Genomic DNA, 19,224 nt, shown 5'->3' on the forward strand with positions numbered 1-19,224 from the left:
TGAGATATTGAGAGATGTCAAACCATCTAAAAAAGAAGTAAATAAATCTATCCAGACTAAGTTTAGCTAACAAGAGCTCAACAATAGCAAGGGTGATCATGCAATCTCCAATAATGGAAGTATCACTCAGAAACGGGCAGAGCTTCTGGAAACAGTCTCAAACACAATAGCCACAAGTTTCGGTATTCATGAAAATCTCTGGGATAGCATTCACCCTGAGTTCATGCCTTCATTAGCTTGTCCTGGGAAACTGCATGTGGTATTAGTAGTAGATTTTAATGAGAGCTTAGGGAAATTTACGTATTTCTTGGGCAGTAGAGAAATTGCATTGTAAGTTTTAAAATCACAACAGCAAATCAGAACTCTGCAAAAAGACTTGGGGGAGAATATTCATAGTAGCGTTATTCATGATATCTCCAAGTCAAAAACACCCAAAAGTTCATCCATAAGAGAAGCAGAAAACAAATAGTGCTGTATTCATGGAGCAGAATCACACTCAGCAATAAAATGAATGAACGACCAAATACGCAATGACAAGAAGAATACTTCGCAAAAGTGTGTTATGCGAAAGATTCAGACAAAAAAAGCACATGCTGTTTGATTCCATTTACACAAAGTTCAATAGTAGACAAAATTAATCTGTGATGATAGACATCAGGAAGTGGTTGCCTGTGGGAAAGAGGGTTGTTAATTCATTGGAAAGGACACAGGGGACTTTTTGGTGATGGATACAGTTGTCAAAATTCATCAAACTCAATATACAAGATCTGTGAATTTTACTGTCTGTTTACTATACCAAACAAACAAACAACAAACACAAGGGAATGTACCTGCTTTTGTCTCCTGGGGTGGGGGGGGGGGAGGGCACCATTATTTCTTTCTGGGGTGAATAGATTGACCAGCTGCTTTAGGTTGAAAAAGGAAGATACGGAATCCCTGAAGCTGACAGGAAGTCAGAGCAAGAGCTAAGCTACTCTGAGGACAGAGGAGAAATTTGAGGGTGGATGAGAACAGTGGAGAGGGAAGGAGGAGGTGATAAGAAAACCAAACTATGGCTGGGGGACATCATGAGGAGGTATCAGCCAAAAGGATATTCTTTGTGCTAAGGGGCGAAAGACTTTTAAGTACTGCAATCTTAACCACCTCTGTTACCCCAATCCTACAGTAAAATCGAATACACATAAAAATAAAACACAAGAAATCTTTTAAAATATGGAGGAAAAGACACTCTGGTCAGCTGGGAAATAGAAAAGAGGACAGCATGGGTCATGAGAAGCAAAGGGTAGCCCAAAAGCAGGTGGGCAGTGAGCATGGGGACATAAGTGGCCCAGAAGTCACAGAAACTGGGGCAAACCTTGAACATCCCTGCCACTCCCCCATGTTTTGGGGAATAAGTGAACATAATACAAACTTGAAACAGCATAATTTCAGCTGACCTCAGCTGGTTACCACAATTTGCGATATTTAAAAAAAAAAATTGGTCATTGTTCTTAAGTGATGGTATTTTTATGCTTATGTATCTCATGTCATTGATTCTAAGAGGCTTACTACTACTACTACTACTACTACTACTACTACTACTACTACTACTACTACTTTTGAACTATCCTGAAATTTAAAGCTCATTACAGTTGATAATGTGTTATAGTTTGTCAGCATTTATTCTTTTTTATTGGTGTATAAAATACTATTGAGTATTCCGATGATAGTGTCCTAGATCTGATGGAACTTGCTATTACTGGTGCACATTAATTAGCTAGCTGGGGTGGGCTCATAGCTGTAGAGCCAGTAAGAAGGAAACCTTCATGGGAAAAAGTGGGCTTGGGGGTCAAGGGGACATTCTGAAAGGTAAGACAAAGTGGCAATGGAAACACACAGTAACTGAACGGGGGCAAAGAGATTAAAGCTAAATGCATGTGAAGAGACTTCCCAAGGTCAAGTGGGGAGGGAGGTAAGAGCTCAGACACCAAAAAAAGAATTTTCCCCAAAAGAAAGCCAAGCATGTGGCACAGTCTACTACAACCCGAAAAATGATCATTATCAACAATCTCCATTTCATCTCAGCTATGACACAGGTGTTCAAATAGAGACTCTGAACATCTCCTTTTAGTCTTTTCCATCCCTAGTGTTTCAGCATGAACATATCTGATAGAAAGGAGATAGACCCTGAAAATACCTGTTCCTCTTGGTTTCCACCAGTTGGATCTTGGATACTCAATGGTTCGGGTGGCAGATCCATTCATACTAAGTGCCACGAGTTCACTCTTGCGTTGGACATGGTAGGCCTCCCACCTGAACCTTCAGTTTCCCTTGGGCACGGGGCACTGTGTTAGTCTGCTAGGGTTACCATAGCAGCGTACCATTGACTGGGCAGCCTCACAATACCAATGGATTTTCTCCCAGATGTGGTGGCTGGAAGGCCAAGATAGAGGTCCTGTGCTCTCTCCTTGGTTTGCAGATAGCCACCTTCTTGCATGTCCTCAAATGGTCATCCCCTTCTCTTTGAGCATCCCTAGTATGTCTACGTTTCTTCTTAAAAGGACAACAATCAGATTGGATTAGGACACACTCTAACAGCCTCATTTTAACTTAATTACCTTTTTTAAGGTGCCTTCTCTAAATATAGTCATATTCTGAGGTCCTAGAGGCTAGGGCCTCAACGTGTGAATTTGGGGAGAAACACAATGCAGTCCATTACACGCACCAGAGATCATAGTAGGTAATTTTAAGTTCTTCACAAGATTAATTTGAATTTTTCTTTTTATTTTGGGGGTTAAGCTTAAACTGAATTTATTAAACCAATACATTTTTGAGACAGATAATTTTTGTCCTCCTCTGATGTTTCCCTTTTAAAGGACATAGCATCTCTCAAATCAAAACCACAATGAGATATCACCTCACAACTCTCAGAATGGCTAAAATCAACAACATAAGAAAATACCAGATGTTGGTGAGGATATGGAGAAAGGGGACCCCTCTTGCCCTACTGGTAGGAATGCAAACTGGTGCAGCCACTGTGAAAAATAGTATGGAGTTTCCTCAAAAAGTTAAAAATAGGACTACCCTACCCAGCAATCATACTACTAGGTATTTACTCAAAGAATACAAAAATACTAATCTGACAGGATACATGCACCCCTATGTCTATAGCGGTATTATCCACAAGAGCCAAATTATGGAAACAGCCCAAGTATCCATCAATAGATGAATGGATAAAGAAGATGTGGTCTATATATACAATGGAATATTACTTAGCCATAAAAAATGGAATCTTGTCATTTGCAACAACATGGATGGAGCTAGAGAATATTATGCTAAGTGAAATAAGTCAGAGAAAGACAAGTACCACATGATTTCACTTACATGTGGAATTTAAGAAACAAAAAAAAATGAACAAAGGGGCAAAAAGAGAGAGACACACAGAGAGAGGCAAACCAAGAAACAGACTCTCATTTATAGAGAATAAACTGATGGTTACAAGAAGGGAGGCAGGTGAGGGCATGGTTTAAATAAGTGATGAGGGCAGCCCCAGTGGCCCAGTGGTTTAGCACCGCCTTCAGCCCTGGGTGTGATCCTGGAGACCAGGGATCAAGTTCCATGTCAGGCTCCCTGCATGGAGCCTGCTTCTCCCTCTGCCTGGTCTCTGCCTCTCTCTGTCTCTGTGTGTGTGTGTGTGTGTGTGTGTGTGTGTGTGTGTGTCTGTCATGAATAAATAAATAAAATCTTTAAAAAAATAAAGAAAAAAATAGGTGATGGGGAGTAAGGAGTGCACTTGTGATGACTCCCAGGTACTGTATAGAAGTGTTTAATCACTATATTGTACACCTGAAACTAACATTATACTGTATGTAAACTAACTGGAATTTAAATAAAAACTTAAAAATTTATAAGTAAATAAAAGGACATAGCATTTCACTTTTCCTTTTTTATTTATGTCCTTTTATACAGAGAAACGAGGAATACCTGTTTCTACCTACTGCAACAATTCATGTGAAAGGCCAGTAATATGCCAAACATTTGCAGCTTTTTTCCAAATAGACACAATGTGTTTAAAGCAAGGTGATTCCTTCGAGAATTTGCAGACTCCTTCTTACTCCTTAAAGGAACTACTTTGTGAGATCTGAGTAATCAGGTGATTGATCATTAAGTCTATGAGAATTGGCTGGGTGAGGGGAGAAAGGATTATCAGAGAGGAAATAGAGCAGAACATTCCTTGACTTCCATAGAGAATCAAGGGACAGAATCAAAAGTTTCAGAAACCAGAAATGGAGCTCAAATCAATAATCAAGATCTTTTACATGATTATGATATGCCTGTTTATAATTATGCAATGTGCTGGGCACATACAAAAATTCAACAGCTTCACCATCCTTCGCCTTTTCTCATTTGGCAAAGAATCCATTGTATCCAGAGTTGAGACATTTTTAAGCATCCTGCAGTCCAGAGGACTCAATGGCCTTAACATATTTTTTTCCTTAAAATAATGACAGCGAATGCAATCTCATACATTTAAGCACAATGTATTTTAACCTGAAAGCAAGAACTTGGATTGGAGTATCTAAGGGCTTACTGAGAGCATCTTCAATGGGAGGCAACATCAAAGCAAGAGACACAGGAACTCAAGTAAATGACAAGAGTGAGTGAGATTAGAAGCCCACCCATGCTTTCCTTCCCAGCCCTGCTGTTGCTACTCCTAAAGTTCATGCTTTCATTACTTTGTCCTGAGAAATTATAGGTAGTGCCTACTTGCTCTCCATACCTCTGGTCTCCTTCCTTCCTGATCCATCCTAGACACACCAGGAGTTCCCTGTTCTTGAAGCACCATTCTGATTTCATTCCTCAAAGGTCTCTCTTGACACCCCATTAACAAGACTAAAACCCATATACATTCTGGATGTCAATGCCCTTTAAGAATTGGCACTAACCAAATTCTCCAACTTCATCTTCAACATTCTTCATTACGAACCCTTCACTTTAGCCCAGAGATTCTCCAATCTAGCTGTAGTGAAAGTCCCAAGAAGGGCCTTTAAAAAACATAGAACCCATATCCTCCCCTATGGGAACTGGGTCTTTAAATCTGGTGTAGAATCTAGGAATCTCCCCTTTTAGAAGGACCCCACTGTTACTGATGTACATCTAGTTTGGATGTTCCATTCAAATTCAATCTTCATTGTTCATTTGAACAAATCCTCTGTGGGTCTTTCGAGCTTACCTCTATCATGAAACTGCCTTTCTCTCTCTTCCCCTTTATCTCACCATCCTTTCTCACCACCAACCACAAAGTTTCTCTCCCTCTTCTTCACTCCCATTCATATATCTCTACCTTCCATATGGTCCATCTCACTTTCTACCTTATATTTTAACTGTTTTTACCTCCCCAGTAGACTGTAAGCTTTTCAAAGGCACATTGAACATCTAACTTGCCTTTGTCTCTCCAGAACCAATCAAAAAGTCTAGCAAAAATCAACATACAGCAAGTATCTCTTGACTTAATAGGGCTTGCCAGTGATTCAGTAACCCTAAATCTCTTTAGGAGGAGAAAGGCTGATAAAGATTTTTCATTTCTATAAATATCAGAATCCTATTTTTACAGTAAGTGCAAGCTGAAAACATTTTTCCAAATGAAAAATGTCACACCACATGAGTGAGTCATATAACTTCAGAGTATGTTTCACACCTTTTATAAGCTACACGAGCATGGTTTTGTCTTTCTGTTCTTCATTTTGGAGAAAAGATATCTATTTTCCTTACTCACAATGAAATTTTTGTTCTCATCTGATGAAAATAATTGTTACGAAGTTTGCAAGGTCGGTTGTCATTCACCATGAGGATAGAAGGTAATAAATTAACAATCACATGGAATTAACATATTTAGATAATCACTTAATCTTTGGGGGTTAATCTTCCATTTCTGAATTTCTAAGATTAACTACTCCTTAGAGCTTAGGATCTATTTTAAGACAAAAACAGAACTGACTGAAGAGAACCCCTCAGAGAAAGAATCCTTAGATTTCTCGCACCTGTGGTTTTTCATTGCTCCTATGGAGAGCTTAGGTTGGTGGACACTGGGAGCTTGAAGTACTCCTTGGGGACGTTTTGTTGGAACAGTAGAGTTATTAAATAGCTAAAACGTCATGGGCAATAGATCTAGGTTACAAAGACAATACAAAGAGAGGTTTCCAAAATAATGTCCCCACCTGTAACTGAATGCAGCAGTGATGAATATAATCCTAAACAGCAGGCAATATGAAAAAAAAGTTGCTGAGCTCTGGAATGTATTATAGGTAGTCTTTGAATTCCTATTCAGCCTATTCAAAACTTTCTCCTCATTTTATGAAATCCCAAAACTTATTCTTGTAATGAGTTCATGTCTCATCCTCTATGTTTTTTTTTAATATCAAAGAAAAAGGAAAATAGTTTAAAATTCCATAAAAGCTCTTAAGAGAATTTTGGAACAGACGGAGTACTTACTGTACCAGTTTACCTTCCATCATAATCTGATCTCCCTGCTCCTCATATACACACAAACATCATTCTTCTAAATTCCTAGATGGCAAATTGCTTCCCCTAAGGATCTTGAAACATTTAGGGAATGTGACTTCCAAAATAATTATTGTTAAGCGTAACTCTTTAAATATTTAATTAATGCTTATTCCAGAGTGTTGTGGTCTAAAACAACCATTTATTATGTTCATGGATCCTGTGGTTCAGGAATTTGGACAAAGCATAACAAGGATGGGCTTTCTGCTTCACACTGTCAGAGACCTCAGCTGAAAGTTTCTAAGAGTGGGGGCTGGAATCGATCACTCATGGATCTTGTAATTGAGGCTAGCTTTTGGCTGAGGGCTTCAGTTCCTCTTCAGGGGGCCTCTCCATGTGGGCTAGTTTGGGCTTCCTCACAGCATGTTGGCAAGGGTCTAAGGTCAATAATCCAGAGATACAAAGGGCCAGGCAGAAGCCACATCACCATTTATGACCTCTTATACAAAATCATGCGACACATTCCATTTATTGAGGTAGTCACGAAATCCCATCCAATCTCAAGAGGAGGAGAAATAGATATTGGCTCTTAATGGGGAGAAGTAAGGTGCTGGAACTGCATGAGGAATTGGGAATCTTATAGCAGCCATTTGTGAATGGGGTTTGTTGACTTTGAGCTTCCCTTGTAGGGTGATCTGGCTGGCTATTTCTGGGGAAGCCTTGATTTTAGTCTTTTCTTTGGGGATAATCATATTGCTTGAAGTATATTCTTTGAATTTCCTGCTTAGGGCATTTGTATCCTAGGAGACTCACTGGGACTGGAAGGGAAAGGACTGGGGAACTCAGGATTCAATGTTGTTATGTATAGAACTTGGTTATCTCCTGGTTTTCAGCAGGACACTCTATCTTCAATTACACCAACATCTGTGCCAGCCAACCCCCAATTCAAAATTCTTCTGTTTTACCCTCTTCAGAGAATAAACATCTAGTACTCTGTAGGCCTGGGGAGGGTCAGTTTGCCAGTGGCACAGATTTTAGAAGACCTAAAAAATCTGACTGCTTTGCCAGTGATTTTTACCCAATTCTATTTATTTTTGTTCCCACCACTATGTCCTGTTCAAGGGTAACTGAAGCTGTCCATCTTGAGCATTCTGAGGAATCTGTGATAGGTAACCACTCTGGTTTGGGATTCAGCTGTTTGGTTTGCTAGCTCAGTTACGATTTTCTGTACCCTTTCCAGCTTCCAAATACAATTGTTGTTTTCCTCTTTATTTTCCAGTTCTTTGAATCTCCTCCTTGTGGCTTTGGTGGGGTCTTGACAAGGGGGGTGACTTTAGATATGCATATTTGAGCTTCCATTTTAGTCTATGAGTCTCTTAGGTCTCTTTCAACCTATTGTTCAGGTGATATGATTAGTAAACAACTAAAGATCCTATTTGCTCTTCTTTCAACCTGCTCCTCTTTTTTAGCTCCTCTTTTTTACACTCTTAAAGTATAAAAGTGAATTTCAGGTGTGTTCTAACCAGTACAGATTATAACTGTTATTCCATTTGTTGTGGCATTCAACTCAATGCTTTTCAAACTATGTAAGGCAAGATAGTACCGTCCCTTGAGTCATTAATAGGTATGGTCAAAGAAAGTCTGGAAAATACCACGTGCTCTCCTCTCAAACATTTACAATACTATAAATCGAGAAAGAAATGTATTTAATTTTTTTAATCCAGTGTTTCTAAAACATTCGACTATATAATCCCTTTTATGGAGAATATCTCATCAAAGTGGGGTTCACTAACCTCTTGCATCAGATCATTTGGAATTCTTTTATATATTTGGATACAGATCTCAAATCAAGATTGGGCCTGTGGAATCTGCAATTTAAAACAAACAGCTAATTCTTATTCAACCTGACATTGCTGGAGACCTTATTCTCCACCATTTGAACCTCCATATCAAGGAATTCTTGCCTTGGCCCCTCCCCCATGCTTTATGTATTCTACTCTTTAGGGAGAAATGTTTTTCTTGAGCAGTGAACTTGGCTTACACCCTGCATCTCTCTCCTCTCTTTGGGATCTACTTGTTGCTAGGAGAATATATTTCACCCTGTGGGGTAGGCTTTGCCCTGAGGGAGGAAACTTGTGATTATCCAACTGTTCCAGAGACGTGAGTTTAAAAAGTGTATCTAATACAGGATTAAAACAGTAGAAAATCAATCTGCTCACTCAAAGTGTTAAAGGTGATATTTTATTCTAGGTTACCTATGTTCATCTCTCAATTGGTTCTGAACTGAGGCATGTTATATATTGAGAGGAATGTATTGAGCTGCCTCAAACCTCAAATTTACATTTGAGCATAACTGACCTAAAGGTAAACTTCAAAAACCTATGACCAAATATAAGTACATCATATAATGCAGTAGAAAACACATGGCTATTTATCTTTTTGGTTTTCTTTCTTCCCTTTTTTTTTTTTTCTTTTTGAAATTTACAATCATGGGAAGAGCAGACAAGGTAAAGAGGCAGTAACTGAAATTCATTTATTTGGAAGTAATTCCCAAGGATTTGAAAATAGCCAGATCCATCCTTCATATTTCTTTTAAGATCCCTCTTAAGACAAGCAGGGAGATAGAAGATCAGCATGGTAACATCTGGTTTGTTTAGGAATAGAAGGGATGTAGTAGATGAGTTCTTGGAAGCATTCTTAAAAGATGTGGAAGGAGAACACCTGGAAAAGCCCACTCTCTATTAAAGGGAGGCTGCAGGGAACCAGGCAGAGGAGGTCATGTTGAACAAATCGAATGGAGTTTCCTTGATATATCCCTGTCATGAAAGATGAAGGAGATTTAGTGGCTGCATAAAGAGTACTTTGATTTTAAATAAGATTTGACAAGATTCCACATCTGGGATTAATGGTCAAGGAGAAGTCATTGAAGGTAGGTAATGTAGGGTGCAAGTTACAGAACCAGCCCAAGACAGGGAGATGGATGAGGCAGGGAAGAGCTTTGTGACTTGGAAAAGGATTACCTGCATGGAGGAGGGGACAGTAGGAATAGAAAATGGTCAGCCGTGTTGGGCTAGGTTTTATTTATAATATGCATTGAAAGGGAGGCAAACAACAGAACAAATGCACCAAATCTTGAGATGATTCTGAAACTCGGACTCAGCAATCTTAGCAAATTACACTGCATATGGATACAGGTCCTTGGCTATGACATGGTGCCTTGGGCAGAGGGTAGGAAATCAATATAAAGCAAAGAGACCATAACTGATGAGCCAAGGAAGGAAACAGCCTAATGGTATTTCCTGAGGCCAGAGCTTTAGATGACTGTAGAGTTAGCCAAATTTGTCTTCGGTGTTTCTAGCTTCTCTTTTTGAGCCGTCTCCTTCAAATCTCCCCTTCACCTGCACCAGAAACCACCCCCAATCTCAACCCCAACTTCCTGAGTTTCAGGCATTCTAGTGTTGTCACACTTTCCTCTCTTCCTCCTATAAAAACCTAATGTCAGTAAAGTATCTAACTCCCCCTAAGGGATAAATGTGTAGAGAAAGTGTAAGGCATTACTCTTCCCCTGGGCATTTACATTTTAATGTGAGACAAAAACTTGAAGTCAGATATTATAGCTGTTGTGATAGGATTTCAGAGCAGGCAGGGCATGGGGAGGATATAGTAGGGTTATGATGTGTCCCTGAGGTCACTCATGGCTGCTGTCTCCTGCACCTGGTGGTAATATCAATGCTGGTCCTGCCAAACAGTATTCTGGTCTTCAGTGCTTCTGAAAATATACAGTGAAAACAGAACTCTAAAAACTGATTTTGCAGAGGAAAAAACATTATTGGCAGGATCCCATGGTATAACATTATGGTGCAAGAGTATGAGGGAGGAAAGAGCAACAGGAAAGGATACTCAAGCCCAGAGACATTCAGGCTCTAAGGACTGCAAACCTTTTCACCTTCAACATCATCATCCTCATCCCGATGGAAATCATATCCTATCCAACTGCCGCTTCTTCCATAAAGACAGGAACAGACATGATTTTATTGTTCACCTTCTTTTACTAACAGCATTAGAAGAAATAAAAAGATGTTTTCTACGATAAATCCTCATATAAACTCAAGGAGAAAAGGGAAGGAGGAGAACAAAGTGGACATTAAGCCCTGTATTCAGCTACCGTGGTCTTTCCTGCTTATTTGGAATCCCAGAAAGGTGCAATTACTTAAGTGACAACGATTTTCCTTTAGAAATCTACTAGATTTCTCTCTAAAGACACAGGAATGCACTTATAAAGGAAGATGACTGTGTTCCTACAGCTTCTTCACTCTTACCCAGAAGTCAGACACTCAGCAGCCTCAACTAGCAGAGACACAGCTGAGAGGTCAGTATGAAAAGGCACTGAGTGTCTGAGGGACTCTCAAACTCTCCAGAAACTTAATCAGAAGAATCTCTCAGACCCTCACTGGAGCTCAATTCCATCTTCTGCATCAGGTTTTAATAAGGCTAATTACCTAGTTTCTCATCCCAAGATTAGAGTCAGGGCATAAAAGAGTGAGCATAAGCTAAGACAACTTGATAGAAAAGGAAAAGAAAAAAAATTATGAAAGGGACACAAGGACTTTAAAGCATTCAGTCTGAGGCCACCTGGATCTGGGACAGAATCCCGCTATTCAGGGTGTCCTGAAGCCTCACTGTGTCACAGCAGATTTCCAACTTTGCTCTCCACTACTCTCTCTCCAGTTCATTCCACTCTGGCCGTCCTGGCCATGCTGTTCCAAGATCACACCTGATCTCAAGTCAGAGCCTTACGTTACTATTGCCCCTGCCTATAATGCTCCGAGGCAGCTCATCACATGGCCAGCCCCCTACTCTGCTCAAATCCCTTCACCATTCCTTAACTAGCCACCCTCAATCTGCAGCCGATTACCCTGTTCTATTTTCTTTATAAATGACAATTACCATTTGGGATCATGCGATTTATATACTTTTCTGCTTATTTCTTTTCTGCCTTCTTCCCTTTGAATGAAAGCTTCATGAAAAAAAGAATCTTGCCTTGACTGGTCACAGCTCTATCTCCAGAACTAGAAAGGTGGGGGGGGGGGGGCAGTAGCCACTCTATAAATACTTGTAAAGAACTAATAGAGGAGGGGTCCCCAGTGATACCACTGAATCTTCCCTAGAGGGTGACGTTATTGTCAGTGTCCTCTCTGTGAAAAACAGAAGCATCTTTGTACATTTAGTACATCTCCTGCTCACAATGAATTGTTTGTATTTGCTGGAAATTCTCAGTCATCTGGAAAAATCTGATATTGTGAAAGAGCCCTTTCTGCAAAAGGGATACCAAGAACGTGGTGAGGAGAGGTGGTTGCCTGTTTTCCCTCGCTAGATAAAAGGAGGCCACGAGTCTTTTTGCAGTTCCACTCAGGAGCCAATAAAATAGAAACAAAACACACATGTGCCAAGAGTTAAGGGACAAGGCGGAAGTGGCTTAGGTTTGTGGTCTGTTACCACATGACAACATTGAGTTGGAGCCAAGGTATTTTCTGTTCTCTCCAGTCTCTGGATGTTGGAAGGCTCTGCTTTGGAACAGAGGGGATCAGCATGTCACAGAAGAGGAACTCCATGCCTGGCGCAGGGGTGTGAAAGCGTCAAGGAAGACACATTTCAGCAAACTGAAGAGTTAGGAAATTTAAAGTTTCCCCTCTGAAAGGGTAAGTAAATTATGGGCCAGGGCCAAATCTGGGCTCCCCCCCCCTTTTTTTTGAGGGGATGGGGGTACTTTTAGTTTTTATTTTATCAAATAGATTTTTTAAATTTTTTTTAAAACACCTTCTCATATATACTTAGAATCTTAGAATCTTGCTAGTTCCTAAGAAACAAAATTAGCATGGCATAGTGGAAAGGGCATTAGTGTGGACGTTGGGGGATCTATGTTATTACTCTGACTCTTCCACTTACTCGTTATGTCTGCTGCCTGTTTTTGTGAATAAAGTTTTATTGGAACATAGCCACACTCATTTGTTTACACATTGTCCATGGATGTTTGCCTATTATAATATCAGATTTAAGTAGTTGTGAAGGAGACCACATAGCCCACAGAGCCTAAAACATTTACTATCTGGCTCTTTCTAGAAAAAGCCTGCCAATCCTTCCCCTACACCAGTAGTATGAAAAGAAATATGTTGTTATACCATATGAATTTGCTGATATTTGACTGTTTTGATTTTTAAAACATCAATTTCATATAATTCAATTTGAGTTTGTTCTTTAAAATCTGTTCTTCAATATCCATCTCAAAACCATTTCATCCATAAAGGTTTCCCCAGTTCTTCCAAACAGATGGGAACACTCTTCTCTGAATCCCCATAGAACTCTGCTCCTATGATTGGCTGATTCTATGTTTGTATAATAGTCATTCCATGTATAGCTTCTCATCTACTACTAAACAGTACTATTAACAGGCTAAATTGTGTCCCCCTCCAAAATTCATGTTGAAGTCTAACCCCCAGTTCCCCAGAATGTAACTGTATTTAGTTTAAATAAGTAGTTTAAAGAAGTAGTTACGTTAAATGAAATTTATAAGGTGCGCCCTAAACCAATATGATGGGTATCTTTCTAAAAATAGATAAGGACACACAGAAAGACACCATAAATGGCACACAGAGGAAAGAAAATGTGAAGACATAGCAAGAAGGTGGTAGTCTAAAAGCCAAGGAGAGAGGCTTAGAAGAAACCAAATCTGCCAGCAGCTTTATCTTAGACTTCTAGCCTCCAGAACTGTGAGAAAATACATTTCTGTTGTTTGATTATGTGGTATTTGTTTTTATTTCTGTGGCATTTTGTTATGGCAAACTAATACAATATCTTAAGAAGAAAACTTATTCCTTCTTTCCCTTTGCATTCCCAATAGCATCTGGAGATGCTTGTCTAGTATTTATTTGTTGATTAAACTTCACAGAATTGAGTGAAACAAAATGTATACCATGATGTGTCTGGGGTTTTTGATTTTTCCATAATTCCTAGAGTGTAAATAAGAATTTTCTATTCAGAAATGCTCTAGAAGCCTCTAGAATGGCACATTCAATAAACATTTATGAAATGCTCAGCACAAATGTCAACTTACACAGTTCTGATGATTTACTGTTTTCAATGAAAATTGCAGAAGTGCATTATCCCTTTCTTGGTCTACTCAGGCAGAGAGAATATCTACAGTGCCGGGTAAGAACTCTGTCAATTAGAATAGCAGGCCCTTGGCAGCCAATCCTGAATAACAATCTTCAGGGGAGACCAATAATGAACATTAAACAGAAATATTAAATGTGTAGCTCTAATTTACATTCCAGATGTCAGAATCTGCAAAAATGGGCAGTGCAACAAAGATCAAACAATCTGAAGAGCCAACACTTTCCTGGTTTATCCACAATCCGTTGAATAAGAAGTAAGAAGTGTGACTGCTTCACATGGGACTGTAGCCAAACCCAACCTGAAAGAACTCGTTTTGCAAACATCTCCCAAATGCAGAAGCTTTCCTGGTTGTTCGTTTCTAAATGAACAAATAAAAGGTTTCAGTATGAACAATGTCCAGATGCCCCAGAAGCCTGATCTGTTTGCCAATTCCATTGACCAAACACACATTCTACTCCTTTTAGATTTCAATGACAGCACACAGTGAGAAGCATTGTTTTATTTGCTAAGGATTTTACCAACTTAAAGCTTGATGAGCAGATAGCTAAGGAGACACCACCGGGCATTCTGATGGATTGGAAAATCAGAAGTCATTGAGTATTGTCAATTCTGATTTTTCCCAGACCCATACATTTCACCCAGGGAATTTCCACACAATTATTGGAAAACCTGAACCACATTATCCCTAACCAAGTCCTAGTTTTTAGTGGCATAAGAAACCTCCTCCTTGAATACACTGAAGGCTTATAAACACATGGCCACTGTGGCTTAAATTCTCAATAGAGTGTGATTAGCTTTTCAATGATAGGTTCCTTAAGTGTCTCTGGAAAATAATGCCTGGTCACTAGTTTGCCCTTGGCCACTGGATCAAGCAAAAGAAGTATTCCAAGTTGATACCACAAACCCTTTTTCTCTGTGTGTGGTAGGGGCTTTTCCTAAGAAGTTGAAATTCCTATTGTTAGTCCCTGGTGTTCAATAGAAACATGACTTGGTGACTCCAAGTAAACAAATCATAAATCATTTCATTAAATCCACATCAACGGACCCACATACAAATGTGACAAAGGTGGATGTGTAAAAAAAAAAGGTGGATGTGTAGAGCTATACATATCTGCATAAACTAGGTAGGACTCACAATAAGATTGTTCAATTAATTAAATAATCTGGACTTCAGGAGATTTATTTTTATTATTATTTTTTTTATCCAGACTTATCACTGTTCTACAAATGAACCATTGTCCTAATGATTTCCAATCTTTTTCATGGCATGTAGTAGAACTTTGGGAATGACAACGCATGTACAATTCTTTCTGTGGCCTAAATCTTTAATGCACCAAATGCATATTTTTTAATGACAATGTTTATCACATCACCCTTATATCCCCAACACCCTACTGCCACTGCACCCAAAACTTTCCATGGCCCTTTGTTCCCAGCCTATTAAAATTAAGCTTCTCCATCTCCCACATTTTTTCTCCAAATTTCTCAATCCTCTCCAAAATACATCTGCCATTTACATCAAGAATGTTTCTTCCATGTCTCCAAAATAACTGAGTCTTTTCCTTCTATTTCTTCCTGCCTACCATTTGAAGGATTTCTTCCAAACTTCAAACTCCAGTTCAAAATGTAATTCCTTGAAGTTTGCAGAATGCAAACAACATTCCTACATTCATTCCTATAGCACGGATCCTCCAGACCACATAACTTAGCAATTAATTATATTTTTAAATACTCTTGTTTTATGTGTTTTGGTCAGGTCTCCCTAAAATGCAAATTTTGTTCATTGCTGTATTCTTAGTACCTAGAATAGTGCCTGGCACATGAGAGGATTTGATAAATATTTGTTGAATGAATAAATGATTAAACAATGTCTCCCTAGAGAACCACCTGGAATCTCTCAAGGCTAAGGACCATTATTATTACCCTTTTATATTTACTCCCCACAATCCACTGTGGAGTACATCCTCTTTACCCAAACACTCATCATTCTCTAATGCCTGGTAACTGATAAGTCAGCCAAAAGTCCAACCACTGACTGTAGTTCGATGCCAACTTTGGAGATGAATACAATGCAATGACCATGTTACTGTGGGCATTGCCTAAATTCTTCCTAGGGAAAGAAGAAAAGAATAAAGAGAATGAGAGAGAAAAAGATCTATTAAGATTGTCAAGAAACTGATTGTCCTTAAAGTTGAAAATCAGATCATCCATCATTTAGGGAGCATGGTCCTTCTTACTTATAATGTTTCATATAATCATTGTTAGGGCTAATTATGTCTGCTCTACACAGAACAAAGCTTATTAAAAAATAATACCTCCTCAGATTTCTATGTGCACACATACCTCTGAAGTAGACAGCCAGATAAGTATTTATTTATTTATTTATTTATTTATTTATTTATTTATTTGAGAGAGAGAGAGAGGGCATGAGTGGGGGCGGGCAGCAGAGAGAAAGGGAGAAGCAGACTCCTCACTGATCAGGGAGCCTGACTTGGGACTCAATCCCAGGACCCTGGGATCATGACCTGAGCTGAAGGCAGACACTTAACCAGCTGAGCCATCCAGGTGCCCCAAGGCAGGTAAGTATTATTATGCCCATTTCATGGATGAAAAAACCAGTAGATTTGTCTTGTCAATGTGATAGGGATACTAAATGGTAGAACTAGTTTGCCTCCCATTTTTTTCATGATGCTTTTTACAAAGATCTATAGTCGTAAAGATAATTTTAATGTCAACTCACTTTCCATTTTTTGGAACCCTCCTCTTTTTTTTTATCTCTTTAGTACTTCTAATGGCCTATCTTCCTTCCCTGATTCTCATGAAAATCTGATCATTGCTAAAATGAGCAAAGCAAATTGTAGCAATTCTGATTGTAGCAGGGTAATTCTCTGAAATAGCAATCAATGCACTATTACAAGCTATTTCTTCATGTCAACATTACTCAAAAACCTAGATTTTTGTTTTTGAACTGAACTTATTGCTTTAGGGAAGGAAAAAACACAGAGAATAGAAGAATCAGATTTTGACTTTATGTTTCTTAAATATACTCTAGAAACAGAGCATAACCTCGAGAGCCAAGGCTTTCACTGTGAGAGCCAGACTTTTACGTTAGAGAAAAGGGTTTCTGAATCTTCAGCAACTTGGATGGAATCAGAATACAAATCTTATACTATAAATAGTAGTATAAGGAAGAAGGCAGATATCCCCTCAGAAATTATACTTGATCTAAGCCAAAAGGCTGAGAAGCAAACTCCCCCAGAAATTACATAGCTTTGATCTGCTAGAAGAACAAGAGAATTGAGATGGAAAGTGGGGCAAGATTTAGTAGTTGTTGCACAGATCTCAGAGGAGGGATGCACATCTCCATATTAGCCTTCATATATGGCCAGTACTAGCCCTAGAGGAAGATGATAAAAACTGTAACTAGATATAAAATGTAACCAGAGAGGACTGGCATCTCACTTCCTGTCCAGCAGCCTGATTTGAGAGCCTCTCTTATGTGGCCTCTCCAACCTCAGTGCAGTGAAGCAGGAAGGAAAGTTGGGACCAGTCAAAAAGAAAGAAACTGAGACCATCTTCTGAATGTCCTCTAGCCCTAGGGAGCCGAGAGAGCATCTGAACATATCCTATATCCTTGAGGGAGGACTGACAAGGGGCATTATTGGCAGTGATGGCATGGGTGGGACAAACCTGGACACCAGCAGGAGAGACAGAGGTCAGTGTCACTGTACCTGAGGTAAATCTCATTAGTGACCACAAAAGTCAAGGACAACTATGCCAGCCCCTTGCCATAATGCCATCACCTGCATACCAACCCCTCCAAAAACACTTTGATATCACTCTGGGCTTACAAAGGATGTGGGAAAGAACAGAGTGACTGGGCTTCAATTTAGGCCTGCCTAGAAATGACTAAAGTTCCCGCTATTGGGCAGAAAGGGGCTCAAGGGAGTCAGCATTTGGTTCCAGAAACTTTGAGAATGTCATAGTTTTGCACACCTGCATTTCTACCAGAGATACATGCGGCAGGTGATAGGCTGGGAAGGATGAAGACCACTGTGGGACACTGAGCCAGCACAGGAATGCCAGATCCATTTCAGAAGCTGGGTCTGTCTTCAAAGGGTTTTGACTCGCCGACCTCTGGCTGGCCTACGCTTTCTCCTCAGACACACCAGACAGACGAGTAAACACAGATCACAAGTGGACCACATGTTCCTATTCTTCTTCCAAGTGCTTTGTGGCTGTGGGCCTCCCCCACTCCAGACTTTTCATCTAGGTCTTCCTGACTGATGCTCAGGCCCCACAGAAGCCCCCCTCCTCCTTCTCGCAGCCAGATAATGGCTCAGAAGACAGCGATCCCATTTACGGGGGCTTCCCAATATTGGCAAAAATCTATACCCACAGCTTCTCTCATATTCATGGTCTACAGTGCCCGAAACCTTGACTTTACTCATTGCTTTCAACAAATCATTTTTCTCTGCTGGTATATCCCTTTAAATGCTGACGTTCCCAGGTAGAGGCCCTGCTAAGTTCCTAACACTTCACTATGAAGATATTCTTATATTCTTTCCCTCTGTGACATGGGTGACCTAGAGATGCAGAAAGACAGTGAAATTAGGAAGAAGGTGAGGACCCAGAAAGGGGGAAAGTGGGTCCAGAATGGGAAGTTTGGAGGAGCCAGAAGGAACTTTGCCCATCATATTTCTTGAGGATACACTCAAGTGTGCAGTGAACTGCCTCTGTAGGTGGCTAGAAGAAATAAAGTCCAGGTCAAAGACCAGGCTGCCTGACGGAGGATGGAGGATGAAACTGTGAACACAGATGCTTTCTGATACACCTGTATCCTGTGGTTCCAAGTCAGCCAAACTATGCATCCACTGTTTTAGAATGGTAGTCCAGAAATCTCCATCTTATCATTGATTTTCTTAGCATTCAACTCTTAGCTGAAGCTTAAACTCTTTTGCAAGTAAGGAAATGACTCCCTTAAACCAGCATAGCACAGAAGCTAGAAGGGAATTTTGTAACTATCTTATCTGGTCCTTTTCTGCACCACAATGCAATAAAGGCAGCAAGTCCCAGTTTGAGCCTCTAGAAATTCACTTTCGATTTTTACTTTAGTTGGAGAAAGAGTGGGTGAGGAGAATGAAGTGGATCTCTGAAAAATCCATAGAAGCTGCATCAGACACACTGTGGGAACAGGCGGCTGCTCACAGGAGTGCCCCTGGGGCTGAGAGTAGCTGTGGGAGAAAGCTCAGCCGCCTTCTTGAGAACATCCTTGGAGACCATTTCAATTCTCCTTTCACACCTGGCATGTATTTATGCGGTACCAGAAAAGCGATTTTTACTTTTAAATTATGCATGTGGATTTGCACCTTTATTCTATCAGAATCAAACTAAATGTTACTCCACAACACTCCATATAAAGTTAATGATAAAACGTGACTAGAGCTCTTTCCTGAAATATGACATTCTTCAGGGACCCTAAAAGTATTAAAGGGACTGGATGCCAGGGCCAAATCATACCCCTGGAGTCACATAGAAGTTCCACAAGTACTTGTATACCAGTGACATATA

At 39.8% G+C, this 19,224-nt stretch overlaps 1 protein-coding gene and 1 long non-coding RNA gene across 2 annotated transcripts in view; one reads left to right on the forward strand and one right to left on the reverse strand.

Moving 5' to 3' along the window:
* Positions 1-19,224, reverse strand: part of OSR1 (odd-skipped related transcription factor 1) — a 217,396-nt gene that overhangs the window by 101,394 nt on the left and 96,778 nt on the right.
* On the forward strand, positions 11,544-14,050 carry LOC112664773 (uncharacterized). The gene is made up of 2 exons (XR_003139957.3): positions 11,544-12,179; positions 13,812-14,050. It is a non-coding gene; the product is annotated as an uncharacterized LOC112664773 (long non-coding RNA).

This window comes from Canis lupus, chromosome 17 (genome assembly GCF_003254725.2).
Source record: "Canis lupus dingo isolate Sandy chromosome 17, ASM325472v2, whole genome shotgun sequence".
In the NCBI taxonomy this organism is placed as follows: domain Eukaryota; kingdom Metazoa; phylum Chordata; class Mammalia; order Carnivora; family Canidae; genus Canis; species Canis lupus.